At 46.0% G+C, this 21,064-nt stretch overlaps 1 long non-coding RNA gene across 1 annotated transcript in view; it reads right to left on the reverse strand.

Moving 5' to 3' along the window:
* Positions 1-1,999: 1,999 nt before the first annotated feature.
* Positions 2,000-21,064, reverse strand: part of LOC106006606 — a 54,891-nt gene continuing 35,826 nt past the window's right edge. The window contains exons 4-5 of the long non-coding RNA XR_001180791.2: positions 3,035-3,170; positions 2,000-2,776 (exon numbers count right to left, since the gene is read on the reverse strand). This is a non-coding gene — a long non-coding RNA (uncharacterized LOC106006606). The remainder of the gene's footprint in view (positions 2,777-3,034; positions 3,171-21,064) is intronic.

Raw genomic sequence — 21,064 nt, forward strand, 5'->3', positions numbered from 1 at the left:
TATAAAATCATATATATATACATATATATATATCAATAATTCCAATAAATATAGATGGCCAAAATGCTCCAGGTAAAATAAAAAATTGGCAGGCTGGTTTCTGAGAGAAACATACAAGTTTTTAGAAGAGTTGAACATTTTTATTTATTTCTTTTTAAAAGATTTTATTTATTTATTTGACAGAGATAGCACAAGTAGGCAGAGCATCAGGGAGAGGGAGAAGCAGACTCCCCGCTGAGCAGGGAGCCCCATGTGGGGCTTGAATCCAGGACCCCAGGATTATGATCTGAGCCGAAGGCACTCGCTTAACCAACTGAGCCACCTAGGCACCCAGGGTTGAACATTTTTAGATGGAAAATATTATATTAAAAATGTGTATGTGTGTGTAAACCCAAGAGAATTGAAAGAAGAGACTCAAACACATTCCTTTCACGCCGGTGTTCAGGGTATCATTGTTCATAATAGCCAAAGGATGGAAACCTTCCAAGTGTCCATCGACAGATGAATGGGGAGAAAACACGTGGTCTGTGGGAACAATGGAGCCCTATTAAATCAGGAAATGGAATGAAATTCTGATACGTGCTACAAAACGGCTGAAACTTATGAACATTATGTTACGTGAAAGCGCCAGGCACAAAAGAACAAACACTGTAGGATTCCGCTGACAGCAGGTTCCTACAAGAGGTGATGGGGGAATTTCCCCCCGGAGGAGGGGACGGGGAATCACTGTTTCATGGGTACAGAGTTTCTCTCTGGAATGATAAAAAGTTCTGCAAATGGAGGGCAGTGATGGCGGCACAACAATGTGAAAATCCTTTGTGCCACTGAGCTGTACACTTAGAAGTGCTAAAGGGTAAATGTGACGTTATGCATCAGGTGTTTGTCACTCTGTTAATTGTAGAAACAAAAAAACTGACGGCAAAAGCAGCATTTCTAGAGAAATAAAATAGTGTCGTTTCATATTGATAAAATAAATGCTCAATTCGCCAGGAAGATATAATGATTTTTTTAAAGATTTAATTTATTTATTTGAGAGAGAGAGAGCACAAAGGGAGAAGGAGAAGCCGGCTCCCCGCTGAGCAGGGAGACCGATGTGGGACTCAATCCCAGGACCCTGAGATCCTGGCCTGAGTCGAAGGCAGACGCTTCACTCAGGTACCCCATTATTTTAAATACATATGAACCTCATAACATCATCTCAAAATACATGAAATAAAAATTGAGACAACTGGGGGGCCTGGGTGGCTCAGTCTGTGAAGCGTCTGCCTACAGCTCAGGTCATGATCCTGGGGTCCTGGGATGGAGTCCCATGTCGGGCTCCGTGCTCCGTGGGGAGCCTGCTTCTCCCTCTCTCTCTGCACCTCCCCCTGCTTGTGCACTTTCTCTCTCTCTCTCTCTGTCAAATAAATAAATAAATAAAATCTTTTTTAAAAATTGACATAATTATGTTGAAAAGCAGACAAGTCCACAATCGTACTGGGGATATTTTAATACATCTCTCTTGGTCGTTGATAGAACAAACAGATGAAAAATCAATAAGAATATAGAATCATAACTGAAGAAAAAAAAAGAATCAACTGGAAAAATAAAGTGTATGTTTGAACAATACTTGAACTTGGCCAGGTAGGCAACTTGTAGAACAACACACCCAACACTGCATAACACATCCTCTTTTCAGGAACACACAGGACCTTTACAGAAATGTCCTATACTGGACAATAAATCAAGTCCCAACAAGAGATGGCAATCAGGCAAGCCATGTTATGACTATGACCAGTAATCAAGCCAGACACCAACAGCCTGCTTACGAAGACACCTTGGTTCTAGCACGAGAGCCACTGGTGTGGAAAGAAGAGCCCAGAAACAGACCCAGGCATATCTGCCGTTTTTAAAAAAAGATTTTATTTATTTGTTTCCACAGAGAGAGAGAGAGAGAAAGAGAGTGAAAGCACACACAAGCAGGGAAGGGGGCAAAGGGAGAAGCAGGCTCCTTGCCGAGCAGGGAGCCGGACATGGGACTCAATCCCAGGACCCCGGGATCATGACCAGTGCTGAAGGCAGACGCTTAACCCACTGAACCACCCCGACACCCCATGTCTGTGATTTTTTAACAGAAGTGCTGACCTAGGTTAGGTGGGGAAGGACGGGCTCCTTCAGAAAGGGTGCTGGGACAGCGAGGTCTCCATATGGGAAAAAAGGAGTCTTTTCCCTTATTGTACATAAATCAGCTTCAAGTAGCTTTAAGCTTCAAGGCCTAAATGTAAAAGATAATATTAAAATCTTTCAAAAGAAAACGTAGAAGAATACCTTCAAGCCCTCATCTTAAACAAGAGGCAGACAGTACTAACCCTGAATAAAGGGGTTCACAGAGCGGCTGAAACAAAAATTAAGAAGTTCTGCTCATCACACAACATTACACAATTGTTGAAATGGGTGACGGGAGTGGAGGGGTTTATTGTGTTTTCTGTGTTTTATGTCTGCTTGAAATGACAGTTAAAAAGTTTCTCGTGCAAGTCTCATAGAGCAAACTCTAAGAGCATGATGCAGAACAGGATATCTGTAGCTCACGTAACCCCCCAAAAGTGCGAGTACCTAGAACACAACAAGAACTCTAGTAATCAACAAGTAAGAGACAGCCTCATAATAACTAGACAGAACAGGGGGCACCTGGGTGGCTCAGTCAGTTAATCGCCCAGCTCTTGATCTCAGCTCAGGTCTTGTCTCAGGATCGTGAGTTCAAGCCCCGCATTGGGCTCCACACTGGGCACGGAGCCTCCTTAAGAAACAAAACAAACAAACAAAGTTATCCATTTATAAAAAAATAACTAGCTAACTAGACAAAACACTCGAACAGGCACTTCACAGAAGAAGAGATCCAAATGGTCAATAAGCATATTTTAAAATTCTCAATCTCATTAATAATAAAAAACAAACAAACGAAGACTTCAATGAGCTACAACAAACACTTACGGAATAGCTAAAATAAGAACACTCGGCATGCCAAGGACTGCCAAGGACGTGGCACAGTTCTCACCTACGACAGCCTGGCTTCCGTCGGCCACTTCGGAAAGTCAGGAGCATCTTCTAACAAAGTGGGATTTGCTCACAGCCCACAAACTGGAGAATCCAATTCTAGGCACACGCTGCGCAGAAACTCCAGCCCATGCGCACTGCAGGCACAAGAGAGATTACATTATTCTCAGCAGTAAATAGGAAACCATCCAGCGTCCATCAACAGGAAAATGGAGGGACTGTGGGACATTCGTGCAAGAGAGCACTGCAGAGCAGCGGAAGCGAGGGAGCCACAGCTACACACCACAACACATGGCGACGCGAATTACCGTTACAAACATAACATCAAGCTGAAGAAGCAACACGGTAAATACTTTAGTATGATTCCAATTATATAAAGTTTAAGCGCAGACAACACTAAATAATGCAATAAATAACAGCAAGTGTGGCATGAAAATGGTGGCGTAAAAGATAGAAGGTATAGAACCAGCAACTTACAGCCTTATGATTTTTTTTTTTTTTATCAGAGAGAGAGAGGGGGAGAGAGCGAGCACAGACAGACAGAGAGGCAGGCAGAGGCAGAGGGAGAAGCAGGCTCCCTGCTGAGCAAGGAGCCCGATGTAGGACTCGATCCCAGGACGCTGGGATCATGACCTGAGCCGAAGGCAGCTGCTTAACCAACTGAGCCACCCAGGCGTCCCAACAGCCTTGTGATTTAAGGCAAAACTATCAGGTAGGGATTTTTGAGGGGCACTGATTTGCACTTGGTGATAGGCTGTAGGCTTATTGGTTATAGACATTGAGTTTGTTATCACAAACTCACTGGAAGAGCAACCCTGGAGCTTCGTGAGCGCTTAGGAACGTCTGTTCAAGGGGTGCTTGGTGGCTCAGTTGGTTAAGCATTGGACTCCTGGTTTGGGCTCAGGTCATCATCTCCGGGTTATGAGATCAAATCCCTGAGTCGGGCTCTGCGCTCAGTGGCGAGTCTGCTTGAGATTCTCTCTGTCTCCCCCGCCCCCATACCCCTCTCCCCACTCACATTCTCTCTCAGAAGGAGAGAAGAGTGACAGAGAGGAGGAGAAGAAGGAGAAGAGTGATTTCTGTTCAAAAATAGGTTCCGGGCGCCTGGGTGGCTCAGTGGGTTAAGCCGCTGCCTTCGGCTCAGGTCATGATCTCGGGGTCCTGGGATCGAGCCCCGCATCAGGATCTCTGCTCAGCAGGGAGCCTGCTTCCTCCTCTCTCTCTCTGCCTGCCTCTCTGCCTACTTGTGATCTCTCTCTGTCAAATAAATAAATAAAATCTTAAAAAAAAAAAAAAGGTTCCTACTTTCTTCTCAGTTTTCCTGTAAACGTAAAACTGCTCTAAAAAACAAAACGTATTAATTTAAGAACTGTATACTCTGGAAATGAAGGGTATTCTTAAAAAAAAAAAAAAAAAAACAACCAAACCCTTGGAATCAGCATGGTCTTCGTTAAACAGGCACAAAATATAAGTGATAGCATTTCTGATCTTCATTCTCGGAAACGAAACTGGGTCTGTCTTCAGAAAGAATGTAAGGACGCCTAACTCAGGAAGTATGTGCTTCTTAAAATGGAGAGGAATTCCGGGTCCTGGTTGGAGAAACCAGGAGAGGAGGTTCAGCTGAGTGGGCAGGAAGAAAAAAGAAAAAAAAACAGATTCTGTAAGATGTGCTTTCTGAGGACACCTGAAATTGACTGAAATGCGTAACAGTGAGGGACCTGGTGAAGTTTCATTGCTGGGGGAGCAGCAATGATCTAAAAATATTTCTGCTCATGCTTAATTAACACGCTCTAAATGGAAGCATTTTGGAGTGTTGACAGGGAGTATGATTACTCTAGGGAGGATTACGGGCATACATGGCTGTCGTATTTTGTTTTCTATTTATTTATTTATTTATTTTATTAAGTAAGCTCTACACCCAGCGTGGGGCTTGAACTCATGACCCTGGGACCAAGCATCGCACACTTCAGCTCTACTGACTGAGGTGGCCAGGCACCACCCCCCAACCCCCCAGCTGTTGTATTTTGACAGAACTGCACAACAGGAGCTTTCAAAAGGGAACCATGTAGCGACCCCAGTTCAGATGTATTTTCCATTCAGATGCCTGTTTGATACCTTGAGGCCTCAGGTATTTCCAGAAACACCAGCCACTGTGCTCAGAATGGTAGCGCACCTCTCCTCCAGATTACCCATGACAACACATCCAGGGCTGGGTACTTCAGAGCATCTCCCGCAATGTGGAAGACAGTCTGATCCAGAATGTCCACAAACAGAGAGGGAAGCGCTGGGAAGCAGAAGTCTGAGCCAAACAGTTGACAAATGCACAATCTGTGTCCTCCCCCGGGGAGTGCTGGGCAGGCTGAGAAGGCCTGAGAGGTCGCCTCCTGGACCAGGGGGAGTTTCCCGGTGTGTCGGGAGGCTGTCATTGCCGTCGAGCCACTTACGCACAGTCTCTTTCAAGCAGCGGATATAACTGCCATGAGATGTTCGCTCGGGATGAAAGTTGGGAGAGAGTAAAGATAATGGAACAATCCGTCCGGAGATCTCAGCCAGGATCCACACCAGCACCGGCCGAGACTTGGCAGCCTGCGGACCACACGGCGCAGATCACCTTCTCCCGTTCTGTCCACCAAGAAGGAGAAGACTCCCAGGGTCAGGGATGCTTCTTCGAGCCTCGCTCCTTTCTCGGTGAGGGTGGGAGAGACAACCAGGCCTGATTCCGGCTGGACACCTCCCTCTGTGTTCATAAACTATAACGCTACACACGCACTACGAAGGGGTCATCGTAAGTAACCCACAGCACAATGTGAGCTGGTTTCACTTGCTTACTCAGACACGTCCTTTCGGGCGGCATTATTAACCATCTTCTAACATGTAGCACCCTGGGAGTCCAGTGGACATGCTCTTGAGAGAGCCGTAATTAGACCATGACTAAGTGCAGGCTTAGGCAGGTGGAAGCAGGTTGAAGTCAAAAGTCTGTTGCTATGACTCACTGACAGTCACTGACAACAGTAAAACGTCCAGGAAAATGTCTTCTTTTGATTGTTGCAGACACTCTGCAGCAGACTGCTTGGGGTTGCGTGGAAAGCAGGTTTTGCTGTGTCCTTAACTTGCAGTGCATATTTTCCACGCAAGGCTCTGCTGTGAGAACTGCTTGTCGACTATTCCAACCCAGTACTAGCCAATTAACCCCGTACTCTTTTCTTTTCCCATTTCCGACATTTCATTTTCTCTCCAATGATTCCTGTCTTCCTTGATGCAGTTTTTAATTTTTTAAATTTAAATTCAATCAGCCAACATAGAGTACACATTACTTTAGTCTCGATTCCCCGTTTAATCTTTCCGCTGCTCTTTCTTGAGACTTTTCACTCACTTTCTCAGATTTCTTTTTTTTTTTTTAAGATTTTATTCATTTATTTGACACAGAGAGATCACAAGTAGGCAGAGAGGCAGGCAGAGGGAGAGGGGGAAGCAGGCTCCCTGCTGAGCAGAGAGCCCGATGTGGGGCTCGATCCCAGGACCCTGAGACCACGACCCGAGCCGAAGGTAGAGGCCTAACCCACTGAGCCACCCAGGCGGCCCACTTTCTCAGATTTCTAACCCATGCCTCAGTTGCTTTAATATCCCTTTGAATCCTTCAGTCTTTCAGCTAATACATTTCCAAAACCCCCAGGATGATCTGATTACGAAGCCTGCGAAACAGGCCTCCTATTCTTATAAACAATCACACAAGTCACCTGTTAAGTGTACACATATCCACATGAACCAGCAAGACTTCCCCGCTCACTACAGACTTGCTCATTTGTGGGCCTGCGTGGTTATGTGCAAATCACCCTCAACAACCGAGCCGTTTCTCCTTTTTATGGTTACAGCACCAGATTTTTCAAATTATCCAATTATTTATGAAGTGCATCAGATAAACAAGAGTATAAGCAATCTTACATAAGTCTCACAAGAGAAATCTCCTGTCACTCTCATATTTTATCTTATACAGAATGCCTCTCTTATTATTATTATTATTATTATTATTATTATTATTATTATTTAAATTTAGAAGATTTGTGGGAGCCAGGTGGAAAAAGACATATACTGCTTGGCTTCACTTATATGTGAAATCTAAAAAAAATTTTCAAGTGGAACACACAGAAACAGAGGAGAGACGCGTGGCCGGGGTCTGGGGGTTGAGACGAATAGGGACTGGCTGGAAAAGGGCACAGGGGTTTGGTTATGCGTGAATAAGGTGAGTAAGACAAAGATTCTGAAGGTCCAATGTGACTAGCTGGTGACTAGACTCGGCAACACTGCCTTGTGCAACTGAAATTTGCTGAGAGTAGAACGTGAGTGTTCGCACCACAACAAATCAGTGCATGAAGGTGCGGATGGGAGCTGATGACGCTCGTTAACTCGGTCGTAGGAATCCTTTTTCATTGTACGTGCGCAGCACATCATCACGGTGTACACTTCAGATCCATCACGATTTAAAAGCCGGAGAAAAAGACTCAGGACCAATGTGGTTTTTACGGGGGTCAACCGTTTCCTTGTTCTCTGGTGTATCTTCTTTCGCATGGAATGATGACCGTTCCCCTCACTTTCCACATCCACCACTGTAGAAAATGCAGGTAATATGGGGGGGCGCCTGGGGGGCTCGGCTGGTTTAAGTGTCCTTCTCTTGGTTTCGACTCAGGTCATGATCTCGGGGTCGTGAGATGGAGTCCTTCGTCCAGCTCTGCGCTCAGCGCGGAGTCTGCTTGTCCCTCTCTCTCCGCTCCTTCCCCCTCCCCCTCTCCCCCCTCCCCTCTTGCCCGTGCTCACACTTGCTCTCTCTCTCAAATAAATAAGTAAATAAAGTCTCGAAGAAAGAAAAAAGAAAATGTGAGTAATTTGGATAAACAAAAAAGAAGAAGAAGAAGAAATAATATAAAAGCATCTAAAATTCTATCCAGATATTATTCTCGTGTACATTCTCTTCCTGTGTAAGCAGGGAGGGGCTACAGTACTAACCCCTCTTTGTGAAGGAATCTCCCCTCTTAGAGCCCCCAGTGCTGCCTTAGCTGATAGCACATAACCCCATTCCACACGTCGCTTGGATTAGACCGAGGATGGGCGCCCTATCTGTATTAGTCAGGGTGTAGTCAGGAAAACAGACACCACCCTGGGCTCTTCAAGCCAAATAAAGAAACTTGGCTACACAGGAAATGGAAAAGCTGAGAGGCCAACCACAGGATGGTGAGGCAAGGGAGAGGCTGGCCACAGACGGACGCCATTGCTACCCTAGGGCTGAAGGGGCAGCAGGAAAGGGAGGTTTTATTGGAGCATGGAGGTTGGGCCAGCTGGAGCCAGAACCAAGGAGAGGGATTTCCAGGGAGCTGGAACCACAGGGGGAGGGTCTGTTTGGAGGGAGCAAGAGAGCACAGAAAAGAAGGAGCTGTAGTCAAGGACTTCACAGGAACAGAGAAATGGGAAATGTCTCATTCTCTCCCCTTTCCCCACTCTCCGATCATCTGCCACTGCCACTTCTTAGCCAAATTTACCCAGAAGCCTCCAGGCTAAGGAACTCGGGAAACACAGAGCAGGGAAGTGGGGAGAGGAGCAGTAGGGTGAGCACAGACAGGCGGACGTCCAGCCATCGTCTAAGGGCTAGTCACACAACATCACCTGTTCCTATCAAAAGGGGTTAAGCGGAATCTAGCCATGAGGAAATAATTAGGCAAATCCAAAATTGAAAGACATCATGCAAACAACTGGCCTACACTTTCCGAAAAAGTCAATGTCGTGAAAGATGAAAGATAACCAGGGAGCTTGCCTAAATAGAAGTGCTTTAGGGAGACATAACTGATTCCTACTTGTGATCATGGTTTGAATATTGGATCCAAAAAATCATATATGAAGGACATTATTGGGGCAACTGCGGAAGCAAAAAGGGGAATTGAACCAACCGGTTCTTGGGAATTTGGACCTAAAAACACTAAACGCATTTTCAAGTTAGCAGTGAAATTGGAGGTGACAGAAAATCATGGGAGGATCGTGAGTGGACGATGAGTGGACCGTGCAATCCAAAATATGTGCTGGGAGAAAAGACAGGGCAGATTATTTGCAAAAACAGCTGCCAAGGATCCTTCCCATCTTTGGAAGCACAAGCCACTTCTCCATTCAGGAGGTGAAATCCTTACCACAGGGACTTGCTCTCCCAACAAACTGCAACGGAAGTGACATGGTGTCGGTTCTAGACCTAGAGCTCAAGGTGCCTGACAGCTTTTGCTCTACCTCTCTTGGAGCCCTGAGCTACCACATAAAGAAGCCCTGCTGAAGAGACTGGCCCCACTAGCCCCTTGCTGCTCTGGACACCTTAGCTGAGGAGCTACACATGGAGTGAAGCCATCCACATCCTCCAGGTCCAGTCCAGCTGGCCCAGAGATGAGCAGAGATGAGCCGCTCTTGCTAATCCCTTGGCCAATTACATCATCATGAGCCAATAAATAAATGGTGATTGTTGTTTTAAGCCAGTGAATTTGGGGAAAGTTTACGATATGGCCGATAGGGATGAGAGCAGACAGAGACACAGAGATGCCTGGAGGGAGAGTAAAAAACCGCTGGAGTTTTATCTTTCCAGTTCATTCCTCCTGTAGGCTCAAAACAGTCCCTTTCCTTCCCTGAGTTAAACTGAACAAGTCTCTGTTCCTTGCAACAAAGACAGGCAGGCACATATGTCCTTCCCCGTCCTTTCTTTTCTCGGGTGTTTTCGTCTTCCAAAGATTCTGGATGAGCATCTCCTATTTCTGCTCTCCACATTCATCCCCCTTTACTGAGTAACAGCCCTTGGTTTTTAAAAATGGTTTGTGGCGAAATGCATCATGCAAATAGAAGGGGAATAAAATCATTTGTGCAATACAGATATTAATAGGGCATACAATCACATGGCCAGTTTGAGATCTAAAACATGGCCAGTCCTCCTGGGGCCTCTGTCTGCCCCTCCTCGGTTGCAGTCTCTTCTCTACCTGCAGCAGTGACCTCTGTGATGACTTCTGTGTCGATCATTTCCGTTTTCCCTTTCAGCTTTCTACCCACATAGGCATCTCTAAGTATCTACTACGTTTGGAAAATCTGAGCAGCAGGCAGCCCTCAAGGACTGTAAGGAAAGGCTGATGCCACCATTGTTGGACAGAAGCTCATGGAGAAGCATGGACCAGGTTTTAGGTGTCTGGCCAGGAGCGGGAGGGTCAGGGGGTGACAGTTCTGCATTTTCAGTTCACCATGTTCTTCCCTTCCAACATTTCTAAATGACACATGCAGAACATCAGGCAGCGGGACATGCAGAAATGAGCCGGAACTTCACAAAAACTCGGGTCGGACTCTGGGCATTCATCCTTGGCTTAAGGTTAGTGTGGTGGTAGCGGGTTAATAAGAGACACGGCAGCCTGTGGTCACAGTGCTTCGATTTGAACTGTCACCTTCTGCCTCTAGGGCATAGCTGCCCCCTTGGACTCTCCCACCACTTTTACCCTAAGGATCCCCTCCACCTCTCCCCTGGCTCGGATGCCGATCTGAGGTGCCCCCATGCCTTCTTGTTCAAGAAGCACAGCCTCCAGTAGCTTTGCTCTGAGTGCATGGGAGGGAAACACTTTGAAATCTGGCATGTCTGAAATGTCTTTACTCATTTTCATATCTGCTTGATAATTCAGCTGCGTGAAGAGTAGTAGGGTGGAAACCACTCTTCTTCAGCATCTTGAAGGCGCTGCTCACTGTCCGCTTGCTCCCAGCATTGGCTAGCTAGAGCACTCAAAGACGAGCCTCACTGTCCATCCTCTGCCCACGACCCTTACATTTCTCTCCACCCCCGCCATATTGTAGGATCTCTTTGCCCCAGTGTTCTGGAATTTCATGATGAGTATCTTGGTGGGTCTCTTTCCATCCTTTTCTCCTGGGCATTTGAAGGACCCTTTCGATTGGGAACCTCAAGTCCTTCAGCTGTGGTAACTGCTTCTGTTTTGTTTCATTGATGACCGCTTCCCCCTCTCTCTTTCTAGAACTCTATTATTCAGATGGTGAATCTCCCGGGCTTCTCGTTTTCTCTCCCATTTCCCATCTCTTTGTCTTCCTCAAGGATTTCCTCAAACTGACTCTTACAGTACATTTTTCAGGTCTACTCTCCTGCTTTAACTTTGAAGGGCTCTTCTCTTGAAGTTATGATTTCATCGTCCTCTTCTTATAATATGAGTGCAATACATTCTTATGCCTTTATGAATATGTGAGTGATAGATTTACAGAGTTTTCAAATACCTATATTCTGTGGGGTTGTTGGTTTTGGTTTTGTTTGCCTCTGTTTGGGGCTGCTTTTGATGTCCGAAGGAGCCTCTGCTTCTTCTGAGAACTGCCTCCTCTCACATTCTCAACCCACATGAATGGGTTCACCATTTGCTAATTCTTTTGTTGTGTATAATATGTTTTACTTGGCCAAGCCTTGGTGTCCTCATCTGTTAAAATGAGGACAGGATCTATTTCCACAGAGTTGTCAAGAGGATTAAGTGAAATAATACTGAAGACATGAACTGTGTGTCTTTGGGTGTGGGGAGACTGAACTGCCCAAGGTCACACGTCTTATCATAGAACTCAAACTCAGATTCCTAATCTGACATGGAATTAGTACTCAATAAATTTTAGCTATTGACATTATTTCATATTTCAGTTGGAACCCACACCATCTCTCAGCTGAAGAGAGAAAGGAGTACATGACCCAGGCCCGGTGAAAGAGATTTAGCACTGGGATTTCGGCTGGAATGATTTGGAAGGAGAGACTCTTTTTCTGTAATATAACCGCAGAGCTGCTGGTAGGCCCTCTGATGGCTAATTTTACATGTCAGCTTGACTGGGCCACAGGATGCCCAGGTGGGTGGTTAGACATAATTTCTGGGTGTGTCTGTGAGGGTGTTTCCAGACGAGATCAGCATTTTAATGAGTGGATTGAGCAAAGCAGATGGCCCTCCCCAGTGTGGATGGATGTCATCCAACCTGCTGAGGGCCTGAGGAGAACTAAAAGGTGGAGAAAGGTTGAGTTCATGGTCTGCCTGACTACTTAAGCTGGAACATTCATCTTCTGCTGACCTCAGCACTCCTGGCTCACAGCCCTCCAGAACCAGCCTGGATTTACACCATCAGCTCTCCGGCCCCGAGGCCTCCAAACTACACCCCTGGGCTTTCCTGCCTCTGTTTGTCTGGAGAACTCTGATGCACCTGTTCAACGACACTTGCGGAAAGTGTACCTGAAAATAACACCAACACAAAATAAGACTGAACTAAGAGACGGAAGCATGTTCCTGAAGACGACCCCTGAGCACCTGTGTCCAGCCTGCCCGAAAGCATTCTACTTCCTGACCTCCCAGGATTATGGATCAAGATATTCTTTTTCTTTCTCTTAAATCACTTTTAGTTGAGTTATTGCAATAGAAAGAATCCCTTGTAACACAAAAACTGGAGAATACACTGCTTCAGAGCCATGATTTCACTTTGCATATCACTATCATATTTTCATGGTGCTCTTTTGCAACATTATTTATGTCTGATATTATAATCTCTCCTATCAAGCCCATATTAGGGCAGACAAATTATTTTCAGTTTTTCAGTGCTATAAATAACAATGAAATGAATGTCCTTATACCAAATTTGTGCATATATCGCAATTATTTCCTGAAAAGAAAATTCCTAGAAGTGGAACTTCTGGGTCAAAAGATATGAAGACTTTGGCCACACAGAGTGAAAGTGACCCCCAAAATGCGATGCCAATTTACTCTTACACCAGAAACACAGGAGAATGCCTATTTCCTCTGCCTGCAATGGCTAGTACCTTTCTTTAAAAAAAAAAAATATATATATATATATATGTATTTATTTATTTGACAGAGAGAGGGAGAGAGAGCACAAGCAGGGGGAAAGGCAGGCAGAAGGAGAGGGAGAAGCAGGATTTCCGCCGAGCAGGGGAGCCCGATGCAGGCCTTGATCCCAAGACCCTGGGACCATGACCTGAGCTCAAGGCTTATGCTTAACCAACCGAGCCACCCAGGCACCCCAGCTAGTATCTTTTTTTTTTTTAAGATTATTTATTTATTTATTTGTCAGAGAGAGAGCGAGCGAGAGCGAGCACAGGCAGACAGAGTGGAAGGCAGAGTCAGAGGGAGAAGCAGGCTCCCTGCGGAGCAAGGAGCCCGATGTGGGACTCGATCCCATGACGCTGGGATGATGACCTGAGCTGAAGGCAGCTGCTCAACCAACTGAGCCACCCAGGCGTCCCGTATCTTTTTTTTTTTTTAAAGATTTTATTTATTTATTGGACAGAGAAAGAGATCACAAGTAGGCAGAGAGGCAGAAAACAGGCTCCCCACTGAGCAGAGAGTCCGATGCGGGGCTCGATCCCAGGATCCCTGGATCATGACCTGAGCCAAAAGCAGATGCTCAAGGTACACCCCCCCCCCTTCGGTAACATTTTATTCAGGAATCCTGCAACTATATTCTGAAGCTGGTTCTTCTGGTATTTCTATCCTCTCAGGTTTCATTCTAACGTCATAAAACGAAGTAACAAATGCAGAGGTTTGAGGAGGGACAAATCTGAGTTTGGGTCTGAGTGATTCGATGGTCCATTTAATCTTCCTAATGTGAAGAAGGGCACCCTGTGGGAAGGGGGACGACTGAATCCCACAGAACCTGGGAAGGCTCAGTCCTTGCAGAGTCAAGACACCACAAACGCTGTGGGTAAGACACAAGGCCAAGAGGAGGGGGTTCTTCAAAGCGAAGCACTAGGGGATCAGACCACCAAACACCTCCCTAGCCCACCTATACCTGCTTGCCATGGGTCTTCCCACGGCAAGATGAGAGCACACGGAAATAACTGGGGGAGGAGGGGTGTGCTGAAAAAAACTTTTAAAATACACTTCTTGACAAGGTGAACAGTCGTGTCCTTCTTCTGATGTTTCTTTGATGGGAAGGAAGCTTAGTCCCTATAAGGTTCCAGGTCTCAAGGACAATGGAATGCCATATCTCGTTGGTAATTCCGGGTAGAATAAAATGGGAATGCCTCACTTAAGCCCTCCATTTATTTTCTTCTTGGGGCCCAGCACGCCTACAGAGACCACGAGTGCTCAGCTACTGCCCTCCAAGCTTTCAGTTGTATGGAGAGGTGTGGGGAGGCCCCGTGTGGCAGATGTTCTCCTTACTCTGGGTTGACCCAAGTTCACCCAAAACATAAAGGCTTCAAACAAACATTTTATTTTGCTCACGGATTCTGTGGGTCTGGAATTCAGGTGGGGACACAGCAGAAAGGGCCCGTCTTTGCTCCATGATCTTTGGGGCCTCAGGTGGGAAGGCTCGCTGGCCGGAAGACCCATCTGCTAGAGGCTGGGTTCACATGAAGCTGCCTTCACTCTCATGTCCAGCACTAGATGCTGGCTGTCTGCTGAGACCTCTGCTGGAGCTACTAACGGTGGCACCAACACGCGGCGGCCTCTTTCTATGGCCCAGGCTCAGATGTCTGACCCTGCAGCTCAGGGCTCCAAAAAGGAGTGTAGAGCCAACAGAGGCGGAGCTGCAGCATTGTTTCTGACCTGGTGCCAGAATTCAAACAAAGTCTCCATCAGACTCCACTGGTCACACACGGAGTTACAAACCCGCCTGGGTTCCCTGGTTATCTCTTCATACAAGGTCCAGGGCGAGGGGGAGACACATACCCCACCTTTCCATGGATTTGTGGACATGTTCTAAAACTGCCCCAGGGCAGAATCTTAAGGACCCTAAGAACTGGTACGAGGGACAGAGAAACAGACAAGGAGCAGCTCTCCAGAGCTACGCGGCTTCTCCCAGCTGTACCTCCAGGTGACCGTGGGCAACAGAAGGGAACTCAACTGTCTCCCACAGCGACCATCTCAAAGGAGTGGGGGAAGGGGGGGCGGGGGCAAACTCTCCCAGCACCCTTCCCCCATCCTTCTGATACTACCCAAAAGCTAGTCGCACAACCAATCCAACCACAGTTTCTTTTAGGACTTTGCCCAAACCAAGAAAACCTTTCTTCAAGAACTGGACCTTTTTCAGGATGAAAAGAGGTGATATAAGTCAACGGCTTCTCTCTGTAATGGTCTCTCCTTTATTATCAAGCCAAATTAGAACTAAGAGATATTCACAGTATCTACAGGAGTTTCAACCCTCCCCACTGAGATAAATCTCTTGTTTCTCAACCTTCAGGTATTTTGGGTGCTTCCCTCCCGTTTCTTGGAAGTGTGCCTCTGGGCTGAGGGGGAGCAAGCACGCAGATCCTTCCAAGGGACAGAAACGAGGGACAGCGACAGCGGCGACGGCCTCCTCGCTACACCTGCGAACGCCTACTCATGACTGTTCTTTCATGGGGGACGGCCAGGGGCCAGTTCGAGGACAACTCCCTCTTCTTCTTGAATAGGCACAATAAAGTGGAAGTAAGCACAGCGCATAGGGTGTACAGTCAAAGAAGAGAGTTCCAGTGGGAATTCTGCAAACAGCCACGGTCCTGGATGCTGCAACATCTGTTCTCTGCGAGGAGGGTAGGACCCTGCTACCGGGGTACACATACCGTCGGTCATCTCCACCTTTTGCTCCATGAGGGAGAAGCAGTTTTATGGGGAATGTCAGGCGGTCTTTAGGCTCATAAAAAAGGAATTTTGAGAATCATGAGGTGGAATTATTTTGAGTGCCAGTTACAGAAACTCACAGAAGCCAGCTTATGTTGGTGAGGGAAAGCGTGCTGGAAGGGCCCTGGTGTTAGGCAGAGCTACATCAGGGTCTCCAAAACAGGTGCAGAGAAGGCCTGGACTGGGACCCAGGAAGTCCCCTTCACCTCACTGGTCTGAGCTGGTGTCTCCTGGCCTTCCTTCCAGATTCCTGGCAATGACCGGCCAAACCCTAGTCAGGTGCTTATCTCTGCAGCAATGAGCTGCCCCCAGGAACAGGGTGTGAACCTGGCTCCTCTCCTGGTTCCCCTGGGGATGAGGGAGGTGAGGTTCCGAGAAATCTGGGGAGGGGAACAGCGCAGTAGATAAGCAAACCCTCTGGGTGACTCAGAGCCCCCAAGCCTCACAGACACAGAACTTAGAGAAGGGAAAAAAAAAAGTGGGGAATGGGCAGACTTCTTGATTTGGCCACATATTCTTTTTTTTTTTTAAAGGTCGCTACTAAAAATTATGTTAGATTTATTTTAAATTAACATAGGAAAACTATCACTTTATGGCCCATAAAAAGAAATTTCACCTATATTGGATGTATATTAGTCATAGGTTATTAATTTTATAATGAAAATTCCACGGGGACGCCTGGGTGGCTCAGTGGGTTAAGCCGCTGCCTTCGGCTCAGGTCATGATCTCGGGGTCCTGGGATCGAGTCCCGCATCGGGCTCTCTGCTCAGCGGGGAGCCTGCTTCCCTCTCTCTCTCTCTGCCTGCCTCTCCATCTACTTGTGATTTCTCTCTGTCAAATAAATAAATAAAATCTTTAAAAAAAATTCCACGTATACAGTACATGGACTTGTTTTTTCATATTCAATATACAATGGGTATATGCATGGCACACAAAAAAATGAGGGACCGTAATTGAAAGCCAGAGCCCTAGCCCAGTCCATTGCCACTTCTCACCCATCTGTTACCTCCATATCACTGAGTAACATGTCTGTGTTCTTTATCTAGCTTTAGACATTTTCTCATGATTTACAGCTAGGATGGCCAAGAATGCAGATCAAACTCACCATCCTTTCACTACTTGTATCATTTAAAATTCTTTACTTCTGGGATATTTAAAAGATAAATTGTAACTTCTATTTTTTGGTCATAACTGGTTCACGTGTTGCCTCTTGATTTGCCTCTCAGATGAAGAGAATTCCTCCGTCTACAGTTCTTTCTGCTTCTCATCAATCCTTTTTTGGCAGTTATAATCTTTTACTTTCATGTTGTCTAGGTGGATTAAAATTTACACTGCTGAATATTGAAGTTTTTGGCCAAGACGAAAAGCAATAAGTATTAATTCTATGACTTAGAACCATGCTACTTGCACAGGCAGCAGTATCCTGAAGCCAAACTTGATTTTCTGTGGGCCAGTGGCCACATATTCTAGATGCTCCCCTGGGGGCGGATGAGGCTGGATTCTGTCCTAGGAGTAACCAGCATCCTGGCCCTTTCTCATCTGGCGACCAGCTGCCCCATGAGGTGGTCTTCTCGTCACAAAACCATACTCGCTGAGGCTCCTCCTTCCCAGTGCCTTCCAATACCACCTGTGTGGGCAGTGGGGTCACGCAGCTAGCCGGGTGGAAGCCTGGAGGCACGGGGGACCCCCACCTGGGAAAACCCTCCTGAGAATGATCCAACCGCGAGAATTCTGAATGATTCAGATCCACTGGTGGTAGTGCGGCCAGGGAACGGGATGCAGGTCACAGCAGGCAAAGGTGTATGGATTCCGACCCTGCAGTGGGAGCCCAGGCACCTTCAGCCAGGGCGAAGGTGTAGAGAAGCTGAAGGAGTCAACAGACCTTTAACAGATGATACCAGCAGGGCTTGGCAGAGGGAGGAGGCAAGAGCGACTCCCAGATTCTGGCTGGCACGACTGAATGGGTGATGGACAGGATCCACGGGGCTGAGAACACTGCACCAGGACCAGGATCCGGGAGTAAGATGATGAGTCGGGTTGGACATGTTGAGGCTGAGGTGCTTCTGTAAGGGCATCCCTGGAGGAGAGAGTGGGCTGACCCCCACCCCGACACAGTGCTCTAACCCAATGGAATCTTGTGCCACAGCCTCCCGACTGCCCTGCCCAACTCCGATGGCCTCCTCCATTCCACTGACACACCAACTGCCAGGAATGTTCCAAAACGGCACTGCCCAGATTGAAATTTTCATTCATTTCATGGTAATATTTCCCAGCAAGGCACACACACCTGGTGTTTCCCTGGTACATCAGACTGAACATGACAGAGGGTCAGATATTATCTAACCTGCCACTGGCATAAACAGGCATGATCCTAAAAATCTCCATTTTTAACTCTCCACCGTCCACAAACCTGCTGTGTGAGATCTCCCTTCTATACATCTGGATTACACGACAACCTGTCACTTTCTTTTAAAATTTTTATTGAACCTGAAGATGCACGTAAGAAAGTACACCCTGGGGGACATGCTCAGTGAATTTTCACAAACTGAAGATAGCTGCATCATTAGCATCTAATCCTACAGGTTTCCGTGTCACTCTGGCTGTTAGAACAATGACAGTTTTGGATATTAATAGGTCTAATCTAGGACCAAATGTCTACTTTTCATCCAGTTCAAAGCTTATTCCCTTTCCCCCGACCAAGGCCTAAGACTCAGAAACTCATTAAAATTCTTGTCCTGAGAAGCCCTCCACTGCGCTTCCTGAACAGCACGAGGCAGCCTCATTTCTTCGGGAGCAGTGCCCCAAGTCTTTACAAATGGTTCTTTCAACACCACCTAGCTGGACTACACAGAACCAGTGACTCCTCAAAGAAATGACTCTGGAAGGGTGCCTGGTGGCTCAGTCGGTTGGTGTCTTCCTTCGGCTCAAGTCATGAGCCCAGCGTCCCGAGATGGAGCCCCGCATCAGGCTCCCTGCGCAGTGGGAAGTCCGCTTCTCCCTCCCCCTGCTCTTGGGCTCTTGCTTGCTTTCTCTCTCCCCCTCTCAAATAAATAAATAAATAAATAAATAAATAAAATATGATTTAATATATATTAGATTATATAATAATATATATTAATATAATATATTAATAAATTATAAACAATATAGAATAATGAATTAATTAATATCTATAATATATAATATAAAATAATAATATAAATAAATAAATAAACGAATAAAAATTTTCGAAAAATGACCATATAGTTTCTTCCTGATTGAGCCTTTCCTTCCGTTAAACGTATATCAGAAGAGAGCTAAAACTGATCAATGCAAAAGAAATGCCAGAATTAGAAAATTGGAAAGTCACCATTCTGGAATCCCTAATGAAACAACAGATCTAGTGGGAAGCATGTGGCCATGAACTGCAAGGAAAGTCATTAGGTGAGGGGCCGATGGGGTGAGCTCCGGCGGAGGGATCGAGCTGATCACAATTAAACTCGGACTAAACTCAGTGATGAAGTCCAGCATTCGTAGAAGAGATTCAGCCAAATACCATGTTCTTTCTGATACGACGCAACAGGAAAACCACAGTTCCATCTGTCAGGACTTTTACCAAAAGAAAGAAAGGGAAAACTGCATCCAAGTCTAACCAAACTTCTAGATCTATTACCAGAAAATTACAGAAGCGCACTACACCACGTTGTGAGAATGCTGTCAGTCCAGTCCAGCTTGTGGGAAATTCTACAGAACACGTGGCTCAATTTTCCAACAAATATAAAGGCACTTAGAGGTGTGAATTAAAAGGGATAGTGCCAGAGTTTCTGAGGGGGGTGAAGAAATGGTTCTGTAACCTGAGTGTGGTAGGAGTTACATGAATCTACCTATGCGTTAAAATATAATTATATACCCAAAAGTCAATTTTACCATATGATATTTACTTTTTAAAAGATTATTTGAGAGAGAGAGAGAGACCGAGCAGGGGGAGGAAGAGGCACAAGCAGACTGTCCTGAGCGCTGAACCCCAAGTGGGACTCAAGCTCACAAGCCCAAGATCATGACCTGAGCCGAAACTAAGAGTCAGACACTTAACCGACTGAGCCACCCAGGCTCCTCTACCATATAATTTAAAAACAAAAAAAAATTTCAGCAGCATGAAAGGTTACAAAAGGGACTAAGAAGGGATGCCTGGATGGCTCAGTCAGCTGGGCATCTGCTTTCCGCTCTGGTCATGCTCCTGGGGTCCTGGGATCAAGTTCCGCATCGGGCTCCTTGCTCAGTGGGGAGCCTGCTTCTCCTTCTGCCTGCTCGTCCTGCTTGTGCTCTCTCTCTCTCTCTCTCACTCTCTCTCTCTGACAAATAAATTTTAAAAATCATAAAAGAATAAACTGTGGAGAACTACTAGAGATTACTAAGAGACACAAGTCGAGCAAATACAGCATGCAGTCCTGTTTGACTCTGGATTAAAAAAACGGACTTTTTAAAAATTAGAATTCAATTTCATTAACAGAAATTATATTATTAGTTTCAGAGGTGGAGTCTAGCAATTCATCAGTTGCATGTAACACCTGGTGCTCATCACAGCGTGTCCCTTCCTTAATGCCCATCACCCAGTCACCCCCTCCAGCAACCCTCAGTTTGTTTCCTAGTTAGGAGTCTCTCATGGTTCTCTCTCTCTGATGACTTCCCATTCAGTTTTCCGTCCCTTCTCCTATGATCCTCTGTGCTGCTTCTTATACTCCCCGTATGAGTGAAACCATATGATAATTGTCTTTCTCTGATTGATTTATTTCACTCAGCATAATCCCTCTGGTTCCATCCACATTAATGCAAATGGTAGGTATTCATCCTTTCTGATGGCTGCATAATATTCCACTGTATATATCAATCACACCTTCTTTATCCACTTATCTGTTGATGGACGTCTTGGCTCTTTTCACAATTCGGCTATTGTGGATTACTGCTGCTATGAACATTGGGGTGCACGTGCCCCCTTCTTTTCACTACATCTGTATCTTTGGTGTAAATACCCAGTAGTGCGATTTGCTGGGTCATAGGGTAGCTCTGTTTTCAACTTATTGAGGAAACTCCATGCTGTTTTCCAGAGTGGCTGCACCAGCTTGCATTCTCACCAACAGTGTAGGAAGGTTCCCCCTTCTCTGCATCCTCACCAAAACTTGTTTCCTGTCTTATTAATTTTAGCCAATCTGACTGGTGTGAGGTGGTATCTCACTGAAGTTTTGATTTGCATTTCCTTGATGCCAAGTGATGTGGAGCACTTTTTCATGTGTCTGTTGGCCATCTGGATGTCTTCTTTGCCAAAACGTCTGTTCATGTCTTCTGCCCATTTCTTGATTGGATTATTTGTTCTTTGGGTGTTGAATTTGGTAAGTTCTTTACAGATCTTGGAT

The sequence above is a fragment of the Mustela putorius genome, unplaced genomic scaffold (genome assembly GCF_011764305.1).
Source record: "Mustela putorius furo isolate JIRA1106 unplaced genomic scaffold, ASM1176430v1.1 tig00000695_pilon_pilon_pilon, whole genome shotgun sequence".
Classification (NCBI taxonomy): domain Eukaryota; kingdom Metazoa; phylum Chordata; class Mammalia; order Carnivora; family Mustelidae; genus Mustela; species Mustela putorius.